We start from the raw sequence: 26,770 nt of genomic DNA on the forward strand, positions 1-26,770 counted from the left end.
TTAGCCTCAAGTCAATCTCTCTGTCCCTCACTCATTTCATCCATCCATCCACCCATCCATCTATTCCTCCATCCCTCCATCCATGGGCCCAGTGGCCAGACAGATGTGTTAGGCCCCTGACAGGATGGCTGTCACTCAGGGTGTGGTGGGGGTGTGAAGGGAGCCGTCACGCTCTTTCAGGATCATATGCTGGGTGTCAGCCACATCGCAAGGGGACCCAGACCCTCCTCTCATGACCCCTGCTGCATCATATCCCCTATGCATACACACACACGTGCGCAAACACACACACGAGATCACACCTACGAACTCACACACACACACACACACACACACACACACACACACACACACACACACACACACACACACACACACACACACACACACACACACACACACACACACACACACACACACACACACACACACACACACACACACACACACACACACACACAGGCTATACACTCCCTGACACGTTCACACCCCCACACACACCCAGAGAAACCCTCACACCCCAGTGCCCTGAAGAAGAACTTTCACACTGATACTCCCCTGGTGGTGAAACTCCATGTGAATGATGGGACAGTGGTTCACTCCATTACAGTGTGGGAGTGTGAATTATGGGACAGTGGTTCACTCCATTACAGTGAGGGAGTGTGAATGATGGGACAGTGGTTCACTCCATTACAGTGTGGGAGTGTGAATGATGGGACAGTGGTTCACTCCATTACAGTGTGGGAGTGTGAATGATGGGACAGTGGTTCACTCCATTACAGTGAGGGAGTGTGAATGATGGGACAGTGGTTCACTCCATTACAGTGTGGGAGTGTGAATGATGGGACAGTGGTTCAATCCATTACAGTGTGGGAGTGTGAATGATGGAACAGCGGTACACTCCATTACAGTGAGGGAGTGGGTCTGTGAATGATGGAACAGTGGTACACTCCATTACAGTGAGGGAGTGGGTCTGTGAATGATGGAACAGTGGTACACTCCATTACAGTGAGGGAGTGGGTCTGTGAATGATGGAACAGCGGTACACTCCATTACAGTGAGGGAGTGGGTCTGTGAATGATGGAACAGTGGTACACTCCATTACAGTGAGGGAGTGTGAATGATGGGACAGCAGTACACTCCATTACAGTGAGGGAGTGGGTCTGTGAATGATGGAACAGTGGTACACTCCATTACAGTGAGGGAGTGGGTCTGTGAATGATGGAACAGTGGTACACTCCATTACAGTGAGGGAGTGGGTCTGTGAATGATGGAACAGTGGTACACTCCATTACAGTGAAGGAGTGGGTCTGTGAATGATGGAACAGCGGTACACTCCATTACAGTGAGGGAGTGGGTCTGTGAATGATGGAACAGTGGTACACTCCATTACAGAGGGTAAGTGGATCTTGTTTTTGTCTCCAGTCTGTGAGGTCTCTCTCTAGAGATGGTCAATGTCCCTGGTCTCAGACGTCTGGGTAAAGAAGGCCATAACAGATTCACACTTCAGTGATCATGGCATCGATCCCTCTCCCTCATCAACACACCCCCACCTCCCTCCCTCCCACCCCCCCTGCCAACCAGCCAAACCATACATCCCATGGGGGCTGTGTGTGTTATGACTGCACATCAACATTTGAAGAGAGGGTTTAGTGTGTGTGTGTGTGTGCCCACGTGTATGTGTGTGTTTGCCAACGTGTGCATGCATAGTGTTTTTTATAGATTTTCTTTTGGGGGGGGGGGGGTCTAGGTTTAGTCCAAGGAGACAGACGAGATGGAGAGGTCCTCGTCAGACGGCCAGCTGTCGTTTCGGGTTAGCCTGGGTGAGAGGTGGACAGAGCAGAAGACAGAGGAGAGGATGAATAAGTAAAGAAGCAGCAGACTTGGCTCATGTTAAATGTAGAAGTGGTAACAGATCAGACTGCTGCCCAGGTTGCTGAGCCTGTCTCTGGGTGAGTATTAGACAGTCCGGGGGCAGGTAGTGGTAGCGGTGGCCGGGGCCTGCTCTAGTGGCGTGTGTGCTAATTGGGAGCTCAGCGGGACAGGGAGCAGTTCTGGCGTAATGCAGCATAGAGTGCTCCAGCCTCCGCCCTCCACACTGGGCCAGGACCCCAGAGAGTGCCCTCAAACCTGCCTGTCAGCTGCTGTTAGATCACAGCTGTGATCGCAGCTATGCACCGCCACCACACACACACACACACACACACACACACACACACACACACACACACACACACACACACACACACACACACACACACACACACACACACACACACACACACACACACACACACACACACACACACACACACACACACACACACACAGGTTCATTTAGACACATGGAAAACTCCATCAAATTTGCATAACCCTCTGATGAAATACCTTTACATGTTCACTCACCCATAAATTCCCATATACATGTTGGCAAACTCACTAAGAGTCATTACTCCCTCACAGAAACTCTCTCATAGACATCACTCCCTCACAGAAACTCCCTCATAGACTTCACTCTCTCACAGAAACTCCCTCATAGACTTCACTCTCTCACAGAAACTCACTCAGATCAACAAGTGTACAGTGACACACTGACTGCACTTTAAACAAAGAACTACAGCATGTAACTTACAGTAATTCCAAATGTTTTGTCAATTATAGAGAAATTATAATTGTGTTGGAGCAGAATTAATAAGAAAAAGTTTCAGTGTCTCTCATCCTCTCTTATTTCAGTTCTCACCTTTTTGGGAATGAGAAGGGAAGGAGTGCTAGTGACACAGCGGGTGAAACATGCTCTGCCGCCTTGCCTGTTTTGTCCTTGTGCATATTTAAATGACATCATCAATAATGGACGTGCCCTATCAGTGGCAGTGCAGGCTGAGATCAGAATGGGAAGGGTTCATCTCAGAATCCGCTCTATGTAGGTCAGACTGCAGTCTGAATCTTTAATTAAACCTACAGCTCATTAGGCCTTGTCTGCCTCACCGGCCATGGACCCTCAGAGGGCTCCAACTCACTCACCACTCTGCATTTAAGGGAGTTGTGACGCATGACAAGATGCCAACTCTTTGCATGTTTTATGCAATCATGAAGAATGCACAAAGAGAGCACGTGTCCATTTACATTTCTGTCTGTATATCTCATAAAAAGCAGCACATATCTTATAATGTTAACTGAGATTACCTAAGTGATTATTATGAGAATAAATTGTGTGAATATTTGTTTCAGTTTTGCGCAACTACTTTCAACATTTCGAGAGCAGAATTCAGCTTCACATAGTTTAACATACTTTATAAACTGTCCCTTTCCACCCACTGCTCCCATTCCACCCAAGGGTCAATGTTACTGCTGCTCACTGCTGTGAGGTGGATGAGAGAAGACAGAACCTGTAGCTATTCCTTGGAGATCACTCTCTGTATCGGTCTTTGCCATCCCATTACTCCTGGTCCTCCCTGGATCTTTACTCCTCTCTCTGTCATTCCCCCTCTTCGTCTCCAATGGCTCTCCTGAACTCTCCCTGGTGCTCCATCCCCATGCAGACAAACAAATACGCCGTGTTTTCCTATCCAGATCAATACACAGTGAAATGTCATGGCGAGACAGTCAGAGGTGGCCCTGTGCATGCTTAGGCAAAAAGGCTGCCCATGCTTTGTTCAATTATTTCTTCCGGCTCAACCATTTTCAGTCGGAGAGGCCTAGATACCATAGGTGCAGGTTAGAGGTTAGAGTTCCCCAGAGTTCCCAGGTCACCTTGGCATCCTACTCCTGGTCATCACTTCACCTCCCTGTCATTCCTGTCCTAGTCATCTCCTTCTGTCAATCCTGTTCTGATAATACTCTTAAAACATAATTAGAACCGTTAGGTAACCATTACACTACCGTGCTGGTATACATGGCAGTACTACCTAGTACCACTAGATGGTGCTGTAATGCTGCTGATAGATACTGTAAAACATATTCTGTTACAGCAGGTCAGACCACCATTCAGCATGCCATTGTGGACTATTTTACTTTTATTTTACTAGGCAAATTAGTTAAGAACAAATTATTATTTACAATGATTGCCTAGGAACAGTGGGTTAACTGCCTTGTTCAGGGGCAGAACGACAGATTTTTTACCTTGTCAGCTTGGGGATTCAATCTAGCAACCTTTCGGTTACTGGCCCAATGCTCTAACCACTAGGCTACCTGCCGCCCCATGTCCCACACTTTAGGTAAATGTATCCTTGTGTAAGTTACTTCTAGTAAGATTGACTGTAAAAATAGATACACTTTCCCTGTTGGGGTTTGTCTTTCAGGGTCTGGTTGGTTTCATTGAAAGACCCACAACTGAAACAATGGGAGTCACCATGACAATGGCATTCAGTCAGATCATAGTCACACCATGACAGTGATTGGTGACATCCTCATTTTGTAAAGTTCTGTCGTGATTTTGATAGCTGTGCTGCTTATAGGGAAAACAGAGCTTATGGCACACACATATAGGCCAATCTGTTAACGCAATCTTTATAAACCTTTCCCAGGTTAACACGTTATGAGAGTGCGTGTGTCAGAACATATGTCGGTGAATGTGACATACAAGCAAGTGCTTTTTCGTGGGGAGCCCGTCCTCTCAGAGTAATCCTCTCGCCTTGGGAAGCTGTGCTCGTTCCTATTCAACCCCACAGAACTAACCCAGGCCCGCTGATTACGGATCAAAAAGGTCTGGAAAAATCCTGGGAATGACACAGAGAGGTCCACTGCCATTTAACAAACAGCTGTTTAATGAGTGTAATCCCATTATGGAGGGGAAGCAGCCATTAACCAATGGAATCAAAAAAGCCCCATAACATCAGACATCCACCACCTTGTTTTAACATGGGTATGAGGTACTTTTATGCATATGCTTCTGTTTTTCAATGACAAACCCACTACAGGTGTGTGTGGCCAAAGAGCTCTATTATCATGTCATCTGACCATAGCACAAGTTCCAGCATATGCAGCATATGCAGCATTTGCACAAAAGTACCTCATACCTACAGTAAAATATGGTGGTGGATCTTTGATGTTATGGGGCTATTTTGCTTCCACTGGTCCTTGTTAAGGTCAACGGCATAATGAACTTTATCAAGTAACAGGACATTTTAGTCAAAAACCCGGTTGACTCTGCCAGGAGGCTGACACTTGGCAAGTGGCTTTTCCAGCAAGATCACTAATCAAAATCCACATAGAAATTGTTAATTGACCACAAAATCAACAAACAGCCTCTAGATTTGAACCCCATTGAAAACCTGTGGATGAAAAACAGATGAAGGATATCAAGGATCTGGAAAGATTCTGTATGGAGGAATGGTCAAAGATCCTTCCCAACGTGTTCTTCAATCTCATGAAACATTTTAGAAAAAGGCTGTGTCCTCATCCTCGCAAATGAAATCTCTTTCTCTGAGCAATTGTATGAGTGAAAATAATATCATTTCCACATTTTTTGGATCATACAATATAGTTTTTGTTCATCTTTATCAAGGGTGCCAATAATTATGGACCTGACTGTACATACATGTAAAGAGTCTTCACCCTATATAACTAAGTGGTCCTGTGTAGCTCAGTTGGTAGAGCATGGCGTTTGTAACGCCAGGGTAGTGGGTTCGATCCCCGGGACCACCCATACGTAGAATGTATGCACACATGACTGTAAGTCGCTTTGGATAAAAGCGTCTGCTAAATGGCATATATTATTATTAATAAGAATGTACACTGAGTGTATGAAAAGTTAAGCCTCAATTCGTCAGGGCACGGACTCTACAAAGTGTGGAAAGTGTTCTCGGGCATACTGGCCAATGTTGACTTCAATGCTTCCCACAGTTGTGACAAGTTGGCTGGATGTCCTTTGGGTGGTGGAACATTCTTGATACACATGTGAAACTGTTGAACGTGAAAAACCCAGCAGCGTTGTAGGTCTTGACACACTCAAACCGATGCTCCTGGCACGAACTACCATACCCCGTTCAAAGACACTTCAATATTTTGTCTTGTCCATTCACCCTCTGAAAGGCACACATACACAATCCATGTCTCAATTGTCTCAAGGCTTAAAAATCCTTCTTTAACCGGTGTCTTCCCCTTCATCTACACTGATTGAAGTGGATGTAACTGATGACATCAAGAAGGTATCATAGCATTCAGCTGGATTCACCTGGTTAGTCTATGCCATTGAAAGAGCCGGTGTTCTTAATATTTTGTACACTCAGATTAAAGTGATTATATACAGTCTTGTGAGTATGCATAGAGTCAGTACAAGATAGCGTCAATGCAGATAGTCTGGGCAATCATTTAATGAACTATTTAGCAGTCTTATTAAGCAGTCTCATGGCTTGGGAGTGGAAGCTTCCTCATAGCCTGTTGGTCTGGTACCGTTTGCAGACAGTAGCAGAGTGAATAGTCTATGACTTGTCTGCCCTTCCTCTGACACCACCTGACATAGAGGTCCTGGATGTCAGGGATCTCAGTCTCAGTGATGTACTGGGCCGTCCGCACCACTCTCTGTAGCGCTTTGCGGATGAGGGTAGTGCATTTTCCATACCAGGCGGTTATGCAGCCAGTCAAGATGCTCCCTATGGTGCAGCTGTCTAACTCTTTGAGGATCTGAGGGCCCATGCCAAATATCAGACTCTTGAGGGGGTAGAGGAGCTGTCGTGTCCTCTTCCTGACTGTGTGGGTGGGTGTGGACCATGTAAAGTCCTTAGCAATGTGGACACCAAGGAATGTGAAGCTCTCGACCTGCTCCACTACAGCCCCGTCGATGTATTTGAATTTATTATGGATCCCCATTAGCTGCAGCCAAAGCAGCAGCTACTCTTCCTGGGGTCCAGCAACATTAAGACAGTTTATACATTTTTTAAAACATTACAATACATTCACAGATTTCACAACACACTGTGTGCCCTCAAGCCCCTACTCCACCACTACCACATATCTACAGTACTAAATCCATGTGTATGTATAGTGCATACAGTGGGGCAAAAAAGTATTTAGTCAGCCACCAATTATGCAAGTTCTCCCACTTAAAAAGATGAGAGGCCTGTGCCTTTCACTGAGTGGCTTCCGTTTGGGCACTCTACCATATAGGCTTGATTGGTGGAATTCTGCAGGGATAGTTATTCTTCTGGAAGGTTCCACAGAGGAATTCTGGAGCTCTGGGTGACCATTGGGTTCTTGGTCACCTCCCTGACCAAGGCCCTTCTCCCTCGATTGCTCAGTTTGGCCGGGGGCCAGCTCTAGGAAGAGTATCGATGGTTCCAAACTTCTTCCATTTCTGAATGATGGAAGCCACCGCGTTCTTCGGGACCTTCAATGCTGCAGACATTTTTTGGCACCCTTCCCCAGATCTGTGCCTCGACAATCCTTTTCGGAGCTCTACGGACATTTCCTCATGACTTGATTTTTGCTCTGACAATCACTGTCAACTGTGGGACCTTATATAGACAGGTGTGTGCCTTTCCAAATAATTTCCAATCAATAGAATTGACCACAGGTGGACTCCAATCAAGTTGTCGAAACATCTCAAGGATGATCATTGGAAACAGGATTCACCTGAGCTCAATTTTGAGACTCATAGCAAAGGGTCTGAATACTTGTGTAAATAAGGTGTTTCTGTTTTTTATTTTTAATACTTTTGCAAACATTTCTTACAAACTGCTTTCACTTTGTCATTATGGGGTAGTGTGTGTAGATTGATGAGGAAATAAATGATTGAATACATTTTAGAATAAAGCTGTAACATATCAAAATTTGGAAAAAGTCAAATACTTTCCAAATGCACTGTATCCTCAAACCCAGCATTGGTTCCAAGGCAATTTGTCAATTGTCAAGCTCTTGACTGTGCCTGTATTGTATGGCTAAGTGAAGGGCAGGTAATGTGGATTGAACCCTTACGCTCTCATTCCATAGGAAAGTAGGTCTCAATGTAATATGTGTGCCTGTCTCTCTTGTATGGTGCTCTCCACTTTCCTCCTTCTACAGCTAGATGGACAGCATACACTGTGGGGTCCATTAGTGACTGCCATTAAACAGACATTGCTATGGAGACCATGGAGTGAGAGCCTTTCATTGCTATGGAAACTGTGAAATGCAGTCTCTAGATCTTTATTTTTCACAAAACCCTCTGCTCTCCACAGCAGCCTAAGCTCTGTAGCTCTGACTGCCTGTCCCTCTTCATGCATACTATTCTTTCAGATAAAGTTATTTTTTTCTCTGAATTTTGCAGGAAATCAGTGCATGAAAATGTGAACACAGTAGGGAGAGTGGAGTAATTTGGTCATAATGTCAATCTCATCTAAAACTGAGTTTGGAGCCTCCGTGAGTCACAACAAGTGAATAAAGACTGGTTTTGAATTACAATTACATTATGTCAACAAATCATGCCCCCCTTTTCCAAGCTCCACGTGCAAACTCCACATATAAAATCGCCCCTCCGCGTCCCATCATTGAGTGGGCGACGGTTGTTTCACGGTTTCAAGCAACACGTTCAAAGAATAACGGCCGTTTGAGTCTGAAAAACCCCATACGGATTGACCATGCAATGCATGCGTCCAGCAGGATGCACAGCCAACAACTATGGTTTGCATGACCTGACGAATGACCCTATAATGCAGAATAGGTGGTTGGAGTTTGTTGGTCCCCAGTAGTGGTGAGTATACCGGTAGCTAGACCATAGACTGCTGGTTATCTATCTGGTTATGTATATTTTGATAATCATTATCACTATCATCGCTAGCATAGCTGATGTTTGCTAGCTAGCTACCGACTATCAAGTTAGCTAGCTATCAACCAAACTAGCTAGTTACCTAGGTAGCTAACATTAGTCTATCTCAATATAATTCAGATTTGGCTTGGAAACACGACAACATTTCAAAAGAAAGCAAATGACAACAGTGTACTAACTAGCAGCAACAAACTCAAGCAAACTCAGGGCCATAGCAAAACGGCAGAATGGCGTCACCTGCCTGAATCAAATGCAATCTGGAGCCATTCAGTCTGTAAAGCATAGAATTAGCTTCCAAACAATTAAGTTATTTCTCAAGCTATGTTTATAATTGAGGGATTATGAGAATCGTTGACCCTGTTTTTCTGTTAGATAAAGTGCACAGTTGGGTGCCAGACTGATCCCCTGGTCAGGAACGGATGCCGGGACCTACCAGGAGGAGCAGAAGTGAGTATCATAACATGTCCAGCAATGTGATCGTTCAGCGACCTCCAAAAATGATTTAATTCACTGTTCACTTGCTATTTTCACAGCTTTTCAGGCAAGACAAAAGAATAAAAGTTTGTCTTGTGACACCTCCTCCGTTCTTGCCAAAGACTCCCTCGACTCCTATGAAAAGCACACTCGAGTTTTATTGCCCTGATGACATTTATTTTTGTGTTTTAGTGCGCAATGGGACAAGGACATCCCTGCCGGCCAAACCCTCCTCTAACCCGAACAACGCTGGACCTAGATGACTTCATCAACAACGACAGGTAATGTGTGTTATGTGAATAGTTGTATTAAAAAAATACCAGGCTTGATAAAATAGTAGGCTATTTCCCCAGATTCCTAGATTAGGTGTAAATTTGACAAATGTGGTTTAATATCAATATTATTTGTCTACATCTGTCATGTAACTGTGAATAATGATAATGTATAACTGTAATAATATTGATGTACTCTTAACATCAGTTTACTATTTATTCTAGGGTTTTTTTCTTCAAGTGTCCAAACAAATTATACAAAAACAAAAAGATCACATTTTATACACATACTCCCAATACATGTAACCTATATTTCTAGACTTGTGTATGACATATGAGGACTCAACAATTAATTGGAAACTTTACCCTGGCTTTCACCAATAAGCTTTGTCAATCTTGGGGGCAGTGTGGCAACAGCAGTGATCAGGCTTTTTTCCCCAAGTCGGGAAAGTTCCTGTGCTTGATCTTGATTAGGGCCATGGATGAAAATGTCTCTTCACATAAGTACAAGTGTATACTCGTCAGACATCATCAGAGGTGTCCACTTAATTTGATGGCTTATAAGGATCCAAGATGGCGTAGCAGTAAGTAAGTCCTGTCCCCTGTATATATCGTGTCTTTTTCGTTTTTTTACATATTTTTCTTCGCATACCTCTTTAAAAACATTTTGCTAAATCTAAGCCTCCAAATACTCTCCTGCAACCCGCCTCACCCAATGTAGTTATTTTTCCTAAAGTATTTATATTTACTTCGGAACCGAAACCCCTCAACTGAAGCTAGCCAGCTTATCCACCAGCTATGCTAATGGTCTTCAGCTAACCGGTCATCAGCTAACCTTTAGCCCGGAAAGCTCTCGCCAGTTCGAACAACGCGACTCTAACCAGAGCATAACGGACCTATTTATTTTTCATCCCCGGATTCCCACCTCAAACGGAACATTTTTCAGCTGGATCTTCACAACTAGCTATCTAGCTAAACTGCAACCCCGGATGATTACCCCTGGCTAGCGTTTCCACCCACTTAGCTTGTAGCTAGCCCGGCCAGAGCACCTGTAGCACCTTGCTACCCTGTCTAGCCCGGGCCTACGAACTGTTAGCTTGTTAGCACAGGCCTGCTAACCGTCTGAATCGCCGCGTCCCAAACACTCTCTGGACCCATATTTACTTTCTATCTCTTTTTGATTTTTCAATTGTTTATACCTTCCGGAAACCTGCCTCACCCATTGTGATATGGAATCGCTATTATTTTGAATCTTTTAGAACACACTCAAGAACCTCCAGACGCTAACCAGCTAACTAGCTACAAGCTATTTAGTCATTGTTATTTTTTAAATTTTTACCTGGATAACACTCGCCAGTCCAGCTTCCCTGCCCATCCACCGCTGCCCCCTGGACACTGATCTCTTGGCTGCATAGCTGATGCACGCTGGACTGTCCATTAATCATGGTACTCCATTCTGCTTGTTTGTTTTCTGTCGGCCCCGTTGCCTAGTCAACGCCATTTTACCAGCTGTTTGTTGTGCTAGCTGACTAGCTGTTGCTGTCTCACCTACTGTTTTAGCTAGCTTTCCCAATTCAACACCTGTGATTACTGTATGCCTCGCTGTATGTCTCTCTCATATGTCAATATGCCTTGTATACTGTTGTTCAGGTTAGTGATCATTGTTTTAGTTCACAATGGAGCTCCTAGTTCCACTCTTCATACCCCTGTTACCTCCTTCGTCCCACCTCCCACACATGCGGTGACCTCACCCATTACAACCAGCGTGTCCAGAGATACAACCTCTCTCATCACCCAGTGCCTGGGCTTACCTCCGCTGTACCCGCACCCCACCATACCCCTGTCTGCGCATTATGCCCTGAATATATTCTACCATGCCCAGAAACCTGCTCTTCTTATTCTCTGTCCCCAACGCTGTAGGCGACCAGTTTTGATAGCCTTCAGCCGCATCCTCATACTACTCCTTCTCTGCTCCGCGGGTGATGTGGTGGTAAACCCAGGCCCTGCATGTCCCCAGGCACCCTCATTTGTTGACTTCTGTGATCGAAAAAGCCTTGGTTTCATGCATGTCAACATCAGAAGCCTCCTCCCTAAGTTTGTTTTACTCACTGCTCTAGCACACTCTGCTAACCCTGATGTCCTTGCAGTGTCTGAATCCTGGCTCAGGAAGGCCACCAAAAATTCTGAGATTTCCATTCCCAACTATAACATCTTCCGTCAAGATAGAACTGCCAAAGGGGGCGGAGTCGCAGTCTACTGCAGAGATAGCCTGCAAAGTAATGTCATACTTTCCAGGTCCATACCCAAACAGTTTGAACTACTAATTTTGAAAATTACTCTCTCCAGAAATAAGTCTCTCACTGTTGCCGCCTGCTACCCCCCCCCCTCAGCTCCCAGCTGTGCCCTGGACACCATTTGTGAATTGATCGCCCCCCATCTAACTTCAGAATTTGTTCTGTTAGGCGACCTAAACTGGGATATGCTTAACACCCTGGCAGTCCTACAATCTAAGCTAGATGCCCTCAATCTCACACAAATCATCAAGGAACCCACCAGGTACAACCCTAACTCAGTAAACAAGGGTACCCTCATAGACGTCATCCTGACCAACTGGCCCTCCAAATACACCTCCGCTGTCTTCAACCAGGATCTCAGCGATCACTGCCTCATTGCCTGTATCCGCCACGGAGCCGCAGTCAAACGACCACCCCTCATCACTGTCAAACGTTCCCTAAAACACTTCTGTGAGCAGGCCTTTCTAATCGACCTGGCCCGGGTATCCTGGAAGGACATTGACCTCATCCCGTCAGTTGAGGATGCCTGGTCATTCTTTAAAAGTAACTTCCTCACCATTTTAGATAAGCATGCTCCGTTCAAAAAATGCAGAACCAAGAACAGATACAGCCCTTGGTTCACTCCAGACCTGACTGCCCTCGACCAGCACAAAAACATCCTGTGGCGGACTGCAATAGCATCGAACAGTCCCCGCGATATGCAACTGTTCAGGAAGTCAGGAACCAATACACGCAGTCAGTCAGGAAAGCTAAGGCCAGCTACTTCAGGCAGAAGTTTGCATCCTGTAGCTCCAACTCCAAAAAGTTCTGGGACACTGTGAAGTCCATGGAGAACAAGAGCACCTCCTCCCAGCTGCCCACTGCACTGAGGCTAGGTAACACGGTCACCACCGATAAATCCATGATTATCGAAAACTTCAATAAGCATTTCTCAACGGCTGGCCATGCCTTCCGCCTGGCTACTCCAACCTCAGCCAACAGCCCCCCCGCAGCTCCTCGCCCAAGCCTCTCCAGGTTCTCCTTTACCCAAATCCAGATAGCAGATGTTCTGAAAGAGCTGCAAAACCTGGACCCGTACAAATCAGCTGGGCTTGTCAATCTGGACCCTCTATTTCTGAAACTATCCGCCGCCATTGTCGCAACCCCTATTACCAGCCTGTTCAACCTCTCTTTCATATCGTCTGAGATCCCCAAGGATTGGAAAGCTGCCGCAGTCATCCCCCTCTTCAAAGGGGGAGACACCCTGGACCCAAACTGTTATAGACCTATATCCATCCTGCCCTGCCTATATAAGGTCTTCGAAAGCCAAGTCAACAAACAGGTCACTGACCATCTCGAATCCCACCATACCTTCTCCGCTGTGCAATCTGGTTTCTGAGCCGGTCACGGGTGCACCTCAACCACACTCAAGGTATTAAACGATATCATGACCGCCATCGATAAAAGACAGTACTGTGCAGCCGTCTTCATCGACCTCGCCAAGGCCTTCGACTCTGTCAATCACCATATTCTTATCGGTAGCCTCGGTTTTTTGGATGACTGCCTTGCCTGGTTCACCAATTACTTTGCAGACAGAGTTCAGTGTGTCAAATCGGAGGGCATGCTGTCCGGTCCTCTGGCAGTCTCTATGTGCTGTTTTAAATGGGCTGGTTTCATGCTATTATTTGAGAGCTATTATTTGCTGCAGAGGAAACACATTGCCTTAGGCGGCTCCGTAGGTGTTGAGGTGAAACCGAAAACAACATACTGTTCATGAAATTGACAGTACTTTAACTTGTTAAACTTTATTTTTTCCATGGGTTCATTTGAGCTGGTGCTAGCGCTGTTACCGCTGCTTGGAACAGTGCGTTTCAGCCATGGATCCATAGCTAGTTTCTACTGAAAGCTAATTGAAATGGTGAGCCACTTTAGCTTGCGGAGCAGAGGATCATGTGCACTTGGCACAAGCAGAGGATCAATACGCACACACTGAAACTAAAGTAAAAAAGCAGGCTGGAAATAAACTGGAAATTTCACACCAGTGACCTCAGTAAATGTTTACTTGCCTATTAAGATAGAATTAACATGAACATGTAAATATATATTTTTTGTACATATAAAAAAATCTTCCCATGCACCCTCTGGGGACTGCCCACATACCTCTAGGAGTATGTGTACCCCCAGTTGGGAAACACTGGCCTATTATCTTACCCTATCACAGTGCTCTCCCAGTCAACACCACCTCATAAGATTGCTTGCTGCTGCAGTAGTTTGAGAGATTTTCATTTTGCAGCCCAACATGCAGCGTAGAGAAGACCAGCACGTTGAGCATTCCCATGAACATAACATACAGCCACATGTTGCCAAGTATCCGGCCAGCAACCTTCATCTATCAGTAGCAACAGCTTTCACAGGCTCATCATTTGTACAAATACAGAAGGTAACCCACTTCATTAATTTGGTGCATTTGATAAACCAATTGTGAAACATAATTTATGTAGTCTGAATTTGGGCTCCCGAGCGGCGCAGCAGTCTAAGGCACTGCATTTCAGTGCTAGATGTGTCACTACAGCCCCTGGTTTGAACCTTTATTTAACTAGGCAAGTCAGTTAAGAACAAATTCTTATTTACAATGATGGCCTAACCCTAGCAAAACCCTAACCCGGACGACGCTGGGTCAATTGTGCGCCGTCCTATGGGACTCAATCATGGCCGGTTGTGATACAGCCTGGAATCAAACCAGGGGCTGTAATAACACCTATAGCACTGAGTTGCAGTGCCTTAGACTGCTGCGCCTCTCGGGAGCCCTAATGTCAGACTAGAGTGGCTCACGTGCCTTAGATCACTGCGCCACTCAGGAGCCCCCTAGGGCACTGGCAAAGATCTCACCACTTGCCTGCTCACCAACGATCGTTGATGGGGAGAACAGAATTAGGTAGGGTTAGTCTGACTTGTTTAAAATTCAATATAGGATAGTTAATATCTGACACAAACATACACTAACTGCCATTGGTAATAGAACAGCGACTATGTGTATCTGTGTTTACAGAAACATGTATGGAGCCAGCAAATGGAGACATGCAAGATGATGTGATGAAGTCCAGACTGACAGAAGGGCTTGATACTATCACATTTCAGAAGACGCAAGGCAGACAGTGTCGAAGTAACAAAAGTTTATTACTAGAACAGGGCAGGCAAAACGACAGGTCAAGGGCAGGAAGAGGTCAGTAAATCCAGATCAGAGTCCATAAGGTACAGAACAGCAGGCAGTCTCGGGGGCAGGGCAGAAAGAGGTCAATAATCCAGGGTGGTGTGACAAGGTACAGAATAGCAGGCAGGGTCAGGGAAGGCAGAATGGTAAAAACCGGGAACATTAGAAAACGAACTAGAAAAAGACAGGAGCAAGGAGTGAACCGGAGGTACAAACAAAATGAACTGGCAACAGACAAACAAAGAACACAGGTATAAATACACAGGGGATAATGGGGAAGATGCTCGACACTTGGAGGGGGTGGAGACAAGCACAAAGACAGGTGAAACAGATCAGGGTGTGACAGATACTGACGTCGTTGAATGGAGAGAGACCTGGCATTCGGTATAAACATTTGACTAGACACAACTTTTACTTGTATTGCCTTTTTTTATTATTGAATTGAATGGTGTCATTCAATATCGGGAGGGAGAAACTGCACCATGATCAGGGAACTCCTGTTGTATATGGGACACAACACAGGAAGGTATGACGTCTCTGACATGTTTGCCAAGGTACAGTGCCTTCAGAAAGTATTTACACCACTTTACTTTTTTCTAATTTTGTTGTATTACAGCCTGGATTGAAAATGTATTCATTTGAGATTTGTTTTGTCACTGGCCTACACACAATACCCCATAATGTCAAAGTGGAATTATGTTTTTCAAATGGTTTACAAATTAATAAAAGATGACAAGCTGAAATGTCTTTAGTCAATAATTATTCAACCCCTTTGTTATGGCATGCCTAAATAAGTAAACAGGAGTAAATATTTGCATAATAAGTTACATGGATGCACTCTGTGTGTAATAATAGTGTTTAACATGATTTCTGAATGACGACCTCATCTCTCTACCCCACACATACAATTATCTGTTAGGTCCCTCAGTCGAGCAGTGAATTTCAAACACAGATTCAACCACAAAGACTAGGGGCATTTTCCAATGCCTCGCAAAGAAGGGCACCTATTGGCAGATGGGTAAAAAAAGCAGACATTGAATATCCCTTTGAGCATGGTGAAGTCTGGGTGTATCAATACACCCAGTCATTACAAAGATACAGGTGTCCTTCCTAACTCTGTTGCCGGAGAGGAAGGAAACTACTCAGGGAATTCGCCAACAAACCAATGGTGACATTTAAAACAGTTATAAAAACAGAGTTTAATAACGGCTGTAATAGGAGAAAACTGGGGATGGACAACAACAATGTAGTTACTCCACAATACTAACCTAATTGACAATGAAAAGAAGGAAGCATATACAGAATAAAACTATTCCAAAGCATGCATCCTGTTTGCAACAAGGCAAGACATTATCGCTGGTATATGAGGTACCAACGGGACCTGGCCTATGTTAAAAGTTTGTATAAAAAAGTACAAAGAGTTTGTTAGGTGTTAAGCCTGTGTTAAAAGATACTTTAAAGTATTAAAAGACCAAAAATGATTGTGATTGTGTTGAATTACGTTTGGGAATACAGATAGATGGGGTTTTTAAAAAATGTAGTGGGAATATTTAATTTAGTACAGAAATTTGTAGGCGGCTTAATTTACCCTGTCCTGCGGCTCAATTTACTCCATACCCGGGATATGTTGTGCCAAGTGACTACGTTTTTGGGACAAGCTATGTTTTAAAAACTGTTATGTTTACATGAATTCAGATTTTTTACAGGGATACACAACATCCTGAAATATATGTAGATATCTTTGTTAGAAATAATACTATATGGTGTCCTGAGCAGCGCAGAAGTCAATCCCGGGTCTGTAATGAGGTGTCACCACAGACCCCGGTTCGTTCCCATGCGGTGTCACAACCGGCCATGATCGAGAGTCCCATAAGACGGCGCACAATTGGCCCAACGTCGTCCGGGTTGGGGGAGGGTTTGGCCGGGGAGACTTTACTTGGCTCATCGCGCTCTAGCGACTCCTTGTGGCGGGCCGACCGCCTGAAGGTTGCCTCCAGTCGTCAGTTGAACGATGTTTCTTCCGACACATGTGCAGCTTGCTTCTGGGTTAAGCGGGCGTGTGTTAAGAAGCGTGGTTTGGCAGGTCATGTTTCGGAGGACACATGACTCGACCTTCGCCTCTCCTGAGCCCGTTGGGGAGTTGCAGCAATGAGACTGGATCACAATTGGAAATCACGAAATTAGGGAGGAAAAGAGGGTTAAAAAAAACATTATTATAATAATAAAGAATACTATATTTCCCTTCACAGGGTGATGCTGAATGTATAAAATTACTCAACTTACCCCACTCTCCCCTGTTATCTTGGACCAATTGGATTGCTGACTGAAATACAGTGGAATCTGTGAAGAATTTCCTGCTCCTCGGGAGCTTGGAGGCATGTCACTCCTACACCATTAAACCATTATTTAATTATTGTGGGACCTGACCCACTAACCATTGATTGAAAGAATGTCATTATTATACAGTCAAATCATTAACATTTGCTACAAGCACATACTCAAATATTCAGAAAGTGAGTTGTTTCAAAGCAGAGAGGTTTTAATAATCAATCCTTTTACTTATTCGTATCATTCACTCTTCAGCCCTCCGACGAAGGATGTCATCTCCCTTTCCCATTGGTGACCAGCCCTCAGCAAATCAAATCAAATCAAATGTATTTATATAGCCCTTCGTACATCAGCTGATATCTCAAAGTGCTGTACAGAAACCCAGCCTAAAACCACAAACAGCAAGCAATGCAGGTGTAGAAGCACGGTGGCTAGGAAAAACTCCCTAGTAAGACCAAAACCTAGGAAGAAACCTAGAGAGGAACCAGGCTATGTGGGGTGGCCAGTCCTCTTCTGGCTGTGCCGGGTGGATTTTATAACAGAACATGACTAAGATGTTCAAATGTTCATAAATGACCAGCATGGTCAAATAATAATAATCACAGGCAGAACAGTTGAAACTGGAGCAGCAGCACAGCCAGTTGGACTGGGGACAGCAAGGAGTCATCATGTCAGGTAGTCCTGAGGCATGGTCCTAGGGCTCAGGTCCTCAGAGAGAGAGACAGAAAGAGAGAAAGAGAGAATTAGAGAGAGCATACTTAAAATTCACACATGGCACCAGATAGGACAGGAGAAGTACTCCAGATATAACAAACTGACCCTAGCCCCCCGACAAATAAACTACTGCAGCATAAAGCACTCTTCTACTTTCTGAGCACAGCTAACCACCAGGATGCCAGGCATCCATGCAGCGTGCTGCTCTGCCCTCCACACCACTCAGAGCAGCTCCAATGGCTTTCCCCATGGTTCTCCAGCAGCCTACATCGTCCAGAGCCCAGCTGCCACGATGGAATCCAGCCTCCAAGGAGTCCATGGATGAACCTTCATTCCTTACATCATCCTACTCTACACTGTGCAGCCTGCTCCACAGCCTCACAGCCACCCATGGAGTGACACCAGTCTAGAGCCTTCCCAACCCTCTTCTCCTGACTCCCATGTCCATGTTGCCCGTCATGGAGGAGTCTGTTTCTACGTCACTGATCCCCAGCCGGTTGCTACCGCCTACACTGGAGCCTTGACTGGTTGCCCTGGAACTCGTCACTCCTACATCAGAGTCCCAGCAAGTTGCTGATTTTGCTCCTGCCACCGTTGTGTTAACAAATCCAAGTTGACCATTTAAAAAAAACTTATTGATAATTAGAAAACCCTTTTGCAATTATGTTAGCACAGCTGAAAACTGTTTTCCTGATTAAAGAAGCAATAAAACTGTATTTCTTTAGACTCGTTGAGTATCTGGCGCATCAGCATTTGTAGGTTCGATTACAGGCTCAAAATGGCCAGAAACAAAGAACTTTCTTCTGAAACTCGTCAGTCTATTCTTGTTCTGAGAAATGAATTCTATTCTTGTTCTGAGAATATTCCATGCGAGAAATTGCCAAGAAACTGAAGATCTTGTACAACGCTGTGTACTACTCCCTTCACAGAACAGCACAAACTGGCTTTAACCAGAATAGAAAGAGGAATGGGAGGACCCAGTACACAACAAGTACATTAGAGTGTCTGGTTTGAATTAACAGACGCCTCAACTGGCAGATTCATTAAATAGTGCCCACAAAGCACCAGTCTCAATGTCAACAGTGAAGAGGCTACTCCGGGATGCTGGCCCTCTAGGCAGAGTTCCTCTGTCCAGTGTCTGTTTTCTTTTTCCCATCTTAATCTTATCTTTTTATTGGCCAGTCTGAGATTTGGCTTTTTCTTTGCAACTCTGCCTGGAAGGCCAGCACCCGGGAGCCACCTCTTCACTGTTGACGAATTTCAAAAGAAAGTGCTTTGTTTCTGGCCATTTTGAGCCTGTAATCGAACCCACAAATGGTGATGCTCCAGATACTCAACTAGTCTAAAGAAGGCCAGTTTTATTGCTTCTTTAATGAGCACAACAGTTTTCAGCTGTGCTAACTTAATTGCAAAAGGGTTTTCCAATGATCAATTAGCCTTTTAAAATGATAAACTTGGATTAGCTAACACAACGTGCCATTGGAACAGGAGTGATGGTTGCTGACAATGGGCCTCTGTACGCCCATGTAGATATTCCATTAAAAATCAGCCTTTTCCAGCTACAATAATCATTCACAACATTAACAATGTCGACACTGTATTTCTGATCAATTTGATGTTATTTTAATGGACAAAAAAAAAGCTTTTCCTTCAAAAACAAGGACATTTCTAAGTGACCACAAACGTTTGAATGGTAGTGTATGTTTCTAATGGTGTCTTCACCCAAAATATGAATGACCATAGTGACCATTGCCTGGTTGTTTGTTTTAGATGTGAGAAAACAAAAATGTAAGCCTCGTGTCATCACAAAGAGGAACTTAAAACAATTCAGTGAACAGGCTTTTTTTTACATGATCTTTATTTTAGTGGCCTTGATTGTTTTTCAGCAATCCCTGAACCTCATTTAGCTTTTCAACCTTTTTGCAGATGTCTTCAATACTATTGCGGATAATCATGCTCCCTTAAATAAATTAAGGGTTAAAGGTAGATTGAATGCCTGGTACATTCTGAAATGATCAGAAGTCATTCATAAAAGAGATGATGCTTGGGTCAAAGCCAGGAACACAGGCTTAGGCCCGGACTGCCAAGCTTTTAAGCAATCGAGGAATCCTTGTGTAAGACAAATCAGAAAGGCTAAATCTGATTATTATGTAACCGCTCTTTCGGATTGTAATGGGAACCCGGCTAAATTCGGGAAAACTGTCAAATCCCTGAAGGGTTATACTTCCTCCTCTCTGCCACAACAAATGAATTCAAACACGGGTCTCATTACAGAAAGCATTCCATCATTGATGCATTTAATCACCATTTTATTACAGCGGGCTATCTATTTGAAATGACTTCTAAGCCTATTTACAATGATATTGGGCTGGATACTGATATGGGAAACTTGTTGAAGGATCAGAGAAACTATATTCAAACCATTTATTTTACCATAAAAATATGTCCTGGTTGCTTTGCTAACAATAGACAACAATAAATCCACATGGCCTGACCAATTGGATCCTGGTCTGCTTCAGTGTGCACCGCCCATCATTGTTGGCTCAATACCAGAGTAACTTTTATTTGTTTATTTAACCTTTATTTAACCAGGCAAGTCAGTTATGAACAAATTCTTATTTACAATGACGGCCTACCAAAAGGCTTCATACGGGGACGGGAGCTGGGATAAAAAAATAAAAATATAGGACAAAACACACATCACAACAAGAGAGACAACACAAAACTACATAAAGAGAGACCTAAGACAGCAACATAGCATGGTAGCAACACAACATGACAACAACATGGCAGCAGCACAACATGGTAGTAGCACAAAACATGGTACAAATATTATTGGGCACAGACAACAGCACAAAGGCAAGAAGGTAGAGACAGCAATATATCGTGTGAAGCAGCCCACAACTGTCAGTTAAAGAGTCTTTGAATGAAGAGATGGATATAAAACTGTCCAGTTTGAGTGTTTTTTGTTGCTCGTTCCAGTCGCTAGCTGCAGCAAACTGAAAAGAGGAGATGTGTGTGCTTTAGGGAGCTTTAACAGAATGTGACTGGCAGAACAGGTGTTGTTTGTGGAGGATGAGGGCTGCAGTAGGTATTTCAGATAGGGGGAGTGAGGCCTTAGAGGGTTTTATAAATAAGCATCAACCAGTGGGTTTTGCGATTGGTAAACAGATATTACCAGTTTACAGAGGAGTATAGAGTGCAGTGATGTGACCTATAAGGAGCATTGGTGGCAAATCTGATGGCCGAATGGTAAAGAAGATCTAGCCGCTCGAGAGCTCCCTTACCTGCTGATCTATATATTACATCTCCGTAATCTAGCATGGTCAACTGAATCAGGCTTAGATTGGCAGCTGGGGTGAAAGAGGAGCAACTATGATAGAGGAAACTAAGTATAGATTTAACCTGAGCCTACAGCTAAGGGAGGAGGACAGTGTAGCCATACTTCCAAGTACTTGTATGAGGTGACTACCTAGAGCTCCTAACCCTCAGAGGTAGTAATCACACCGGTGGGGAGAGGGGCATTCTTCTTATCAAACCACATGACCTTTGTTTCGGAGGTGTTCAGAAAAAGGTTAAGGGCAGAGAAAGCTTGTTGAACACTAAGAAAGCTTTGTTGTAGAGTGTTTAACAACATCCGAGGAGGAGCCAGCTGAGTATAAGACTGTGTCATCTGCCTTCTAAATGGATGAGATACAGTGCTTGCAAAAGTATTCCTCCCCGTTTGCATTGCAACCTGTAATTTAAATAGATTTTTATCTGGATTTCATGCAATGGACACACACAAAATAGTCCATATTGGTGAAGTAAAATGAAAAAAAAAATACTTGTTTCAAGAAAAAAAAAAAAAATAACAACCGGAAAAGTGGTGCATACATATATATTTACCCCCTTTTCTATGAAGCCCCTAAATAAGAGCTGGTGCAATCAGTTACCTTCAGAAGTCACATAATTAGTTCAATAAATTCCACCTGTGTATAATCTAAGTGTCACATGATATGTCACATGATCTCAGTATATATACACCTGTTTTGAAAGGCCCCAGAGTCTGCAACACCACTAAGCAAGGGGCACCATCAAGCAAACGGCACCATGAAGACCAAGGAGCTCTCCAAGCAGGTCAGGGACAAAGTTGTGGAGAAGTACAAATCAGGGTTGGGTTATAAAAAAATATACAAAATTTTGAACATCCCACAGAGCACCATTAAATCCATTATTAACAAATGGAAAGAATATGTCACCACAATAAACCTGTCAAGAGAGGGCCGCCCACCAAAATACACGGAACAGGCAAGGAGGGCATTAATTAGAGAGGCAACAAAGAGACCAAAGATAACCCTGAAGGAGCTGCAAAGCTCCACAGAGGAGATTGGAGTATCTGTCCATAGGACCACTTTAAGCCATACACTCCACAGAGCTGGGCTTTACAGGAAGAGTGGCCATAAAAAAGCCATTGCTTAACGAAGAATATAAGCATACACGTTTAGTGTCGATTTTGCAGGTTTTCCTACTTACAAAGCATGTAAATATCTGTAATTTTAATCATAGGTACACTTCATCTGTGAGAGACGGAATCTAAAACAAAAATCCAGAAAATCACATTGAATGATTTTTAAGTAATTAATTTGCATTTTATTGCATGACATAAGTATTTGAGAGGCACACCTGGCAACATCCACAGATGATGCCCTCTCTATTGCACTCCATACTGCCCTTTCCCACCTGGACAAGAGGAACACCGATGTGAGAATGCTATTCATTGACGACAGCTCAGCATTCAACACCATAGTGACCTCAAACCACATCACTCAGCTAAGGACCCTGGGACTAAACACCTCCCTCTACAACTGGATCCTGGACTTCCTGACATGCCGCCCCCCCCCCCCCCCATTTATTCAACACGGAGGCCCCTCAGGGGTGCGTGCTCAGTCCCCTCCTGTACTCCCTGTTCACTCATGACAGGCATGACTCCAACACCATTAAGTTTGCTGACAACAGAACAGTGGTAGGCGTGATCACCAACAATGTTGAGATAGCCTATAGGGAGGAGGTCAGAGACCTGGCTGTGTGGTGCCAGGATAACAACCTCTCCCTCAACGTGATCAAGACAAAGGAGATGATTGTGGACTACAGGAAAAGGAGGACCAAGAACTCCCCCATTCTCATCGACGGGGCTGTAGTGGAGCAGGTTGAGAGCTTCAAGTTCCTTGGTGTCCACATCCCCAACAAATTATCATGGTCCAAACACACCAAGACAGTCGTGAAGAGGGCACGACAAAGCCTATTCCCCCTCAGGAGACATGGCATGGGTCCTCAGATCCTCAAAAGTTCTACTGTTGCACCATCGCCAGCATCCTAACTGGTTGCATCACTGCCTAGTATGGCAACTGCTCAGCCTCCGACAGCATGGCACTACAGAGGGTAGTGCGTACGGCCCAGCACATCACTGGGGCCAAGCTTCCTGCCATCCAGGACCTCTATACCAGGCGGCGTCAGAAGGCCCTATAAATTGTCAAAGACTTAAGCCACTCTAGTCATAGACTGTTGTCTCTGCTACCGCACTGCAAGCGGTACTGGAGCGCCAAGTCTAGGTCCAAAAGGCTTCTCAACAGCTTCTACCCCCAAGCCATAAGACACATGGACAGAATAAAAGTAAGATAATACGGTTTTAAAATATGCTGTTCTGTAGATGCAGCCGATCTTTCCAAACCCAACTATTTCTATTTGTAAAATGTTAAATAACATATAAGGGGGGGGGGGGTTATATACAGTTAATAGCCTAGGCAATCAATGAAACAGTGTTTATATAATATTTCGCCTCAAAGGGTAGGTCACAATGTAATTTGACTGACAAATTTAAATACCAATCTCAGCTCAAATTTGTAGTAGACTTTGACCAATGACTGTAAAGAGTGGAGAGAATGTCACTCCCCTGGAGCTGGACATCGAGCAGAGCTCTTCTGTGCTTTGGCCCATCAATGGAGGAAAGAACGTCATCTGTTTCATACATTTAGTTAGCTGCCAAATCAGTTCAGTTCTTCCATAAACTAGTATTTTTATCCCACAACACATTGTTTTCATAGCGCTGTCTCTTTTGTGTGCCAAATATGCATAAAAAAGACAACAGTCAGTGCCAAGAAATGTTGAAAAGGGAATTCGTGTAAAGGCAAGTGCTAGCCTTGCTATCTTGGTTAGCTAGATAGCTACAATTCTGATCAGCTAGCTAGTTCAAGAAACCGAACTAAAACCCAAAATTAATATCCAAGTAAAGAAATATTCAATTGCAACCAGACGAGGGGCTATTTGAAGCAAACTCAATTTCTGCTAAAACGTAAGTAGAGAACTATTTCACTTTTAGGTGGATTGGATTTAGCCAACTTGCTAGCTAGCATGTTAGGTAACTAGCTAAGTTAAACAGCTAGCTAACGTTAGCTAGCTAGTAACGTTCGCTAGTCAAATTGAAGTCACACTCAATCATGACTTTCAGGCTAATTATGTACTAGTAATGTGTGTAGTTAGTTATGGCTACCATAGTTAATTTCATTTATGTAGAGAAAACAATACATGGCCATTGATTGAAGTCGACCGTTGCTTGTAGGTAACATACCGGTATTTGGCTAGCTGTTGTTGTTGACAACATATAAAATGTCCCAACAGTACATTAGTTAGATAACTAGCCCATTGCCACAGGAGCCACACTGGTCCAGTATTTACTTGTTGTTGGCTACACAAAGCTAGCCAGCTAAAAATACACGCTAATTTGGTTGCCATCCATGTTGGACATAGACAGCCAGCAAGCTAGCTTTAATTGTGGTTACCGTTACACTAATTTACTCTGTATATAGCTGTATGTAAGTGACAGTAGTTGGTAGTGTGCTATAACTTAACTCAAATAAACAACACTAGCTAACTACAAACATTGGTCGACTGCAATTCTCCTGGTAATTTAGCGGAACCCCCCCCGCCTAAACTATGAGGGGTTTAAACCCTAAATGTAATATTAAACCTCCGAGATTTAGCCTCTGGCAAGTTGTTTAACATCAGGAACAATCGTGATTTTATTGTTCCTCATTAGCTATCCCAGGATCAACAGTGCCAGGACAGGTGAATATAGCTAGCTAAGCTAGGACTACAACCAAATGCAAACGGACATGGTGTGTTCTGTATCCTTGACTAACTTGTTGACCTTTGTAACTTGTGTGAAAGCAGTGGCCTTCAGTGGAACTCCTGTTGCCGGGGATGTATTTATTAGTTGGACACTATTGCTAAACGTTTTACTCCAATCTGTTTGGTTCCAGGTGAATACACCCCATTTATGCAACACAATTGTGAACTGCACTTGTTGTCACACAAGTGTAGTTGCTTCATTCCATCTCAGAGAGAAAGTATTATTTCTAAAAACAAACAGGTACAACTAAAGACATAGTTTAGGCATTACTGGTAGTTATATATATTGTACAACTATTAGGCTAAGTGCAAGGACTGGCAGGACCAGAAATGTTTAATTGTAGGCTAACTCTTCTCCACCGCGTGAGATCTGAATGGTCACACCTGCTTAGATTATGGATGGGTGCACCATATGGTTCCCCCCTTCAGGTTTCAGTGGAGGTGACAAGGGCTGTTGCTGTGACCGTATTACCGCCACACCGGGGCGTCACGAGTCATGAAGGCAGTCAAATTCCACTGCTGTTCATTAGTAGTCTACCAAACTTGCTTAACTGGCTGGTACTCAGCACTCGATTCTCCCTCAAATCACTCTGATACCAATGCAAATGTATTTGAAAATCGAATCAAACACTTCATGAGAGCTCATGTTGCTCAACATTTCTATAGGCTATGCAATTGCGGGAGAAAACAAGAGTGATGGCCACTAATAAAAAGACAGGGATCCCATCAGCTTTCTATAGGCTAGACCGACTATTTATTTCTCAATTTTCCTAATATTAAGCACATTGCTTATATTTACAACAGGAATATAGCCTTTCTGTCTGGCTACGGGGAAAAACGTACTCCGTTTGTTATTTAAGTGCATAGATGACATGTATTTTTTCCCGCTGCCCCGTTTTGATACAGGTGCATGATAATGGTAAGTTCTAAATAAATTGTAAAAAGTCGCACATATGATTTAGTGTATGTGAAGACAATATTCCATCGAAAATAGTCTGATGGGTGACACAATTAGCCTATCACTTGTGAATGATATACTATCACTTGTGAATGATGTCCAGCGTAAGAAACAATGCCTGTTTTTTGCGACTTGTTTGAATAATTTTTTATTTATTTTTTTCATCTTTATTTAACCAGGCAGGCCAGTTGAGAAAAAGTTCTCATTTACAACTGCGACCTGGCCAAGATAAAGCAAAGCAGTGTGACACAAACAACAACACAGAGTTACACATGGAATAAACAAATGTTCAGTCAATAACACAATAGAAAAAATAAATAATCATAGTCGAACACCTCATGTAGCCTTAGCCCATAGGCCTATATGTTTTAATAAGGTTTGTATCGGAATTGAATAAGGACTCACGCAGTTGCGTCCCCGATGTGTCTGTCTTAACTTGTAGCCTGTGAGAAAGACATGATCACGTGACGTAGAGCTGTGTGAGTGGGAGACACTTCGGATTGCGCAGCACGCTCAGGGAGATGGTCACAATGCAACTCCAGGCTGCAAAAGGCATGGATTTTTTTTGTGTGCATTGCGGTCACGAAGGGGATGCCACCGTGAAATTCGAGGCGGGACCACCCATACGTAGAA

At 43.9% G+C, this 26,770-nt stretch overlaps 1 protein-coding gene and 1 long non-coding RNA gene across 5 annotated transcripts in view; both read left to right on the forward strand.

Moving 5' to 3' along the window:
• The first annotated feature begins 8,477 nt into the window (after positions 1-8,477).
• LOC124039347 lies at positions 8,478-15,642 on the forward strand. 2 transcript variants are annotated; one of them, XR_006839551.1, is made up of 5 exons: positions 8,478-8,665; positions 9,113-9,187; positions 9,407-9,495; positions 14,053-14,199; positions 14,809-15,642. It is a non-coding gene; the product is annotated as an uncharacterized LOC124039347 (long non-coding RNA). The 2 variants fall into 2 exon arrangements; XR_006839550.1 differs by lacking the exon at positions 14,053-14,199.
• An 8,312-nt stretch (positions 15,643-23,954) lies between these two features.
• The window catches only part of ppm1ba (protein phosphatase, Mg2+/Mn2+ dependent, 1Ba), a 38,178-nt gene continuing 35,362 nt past the window's right edge, over positions 23,955-26,770 (forward strand). For all 3 annotated transcript variants that reach the window (XM_046357334.1, XM_046357336.1, XM_046357335.1), the window contains exon 1: positions 23,955-24,343. The gene's annotated coding sequence lies outside the window, so the exon portion shown is untranslated. The remainder of the gene's footprint in view (positions 24,344-26,770) is intronic.

Source organism: Oncorhynchus gorbuscha, linkage group LG07 (genome assembly GCF_021184085.1).
Source record: "Oncorhynchus gorbuscha isolate QuinsamMale2020 ecotype Even-year linkage group LG07, OgorEven_v1.0, whole genome shotgun sequence".
Taxonomy (NCBI): Eukaryota; Metazoa; Chordata; class Actinopteri; order Salmoniformes; family Salmonidae; genus Oncorhynchus; species Oncorhynchus gorbuscha.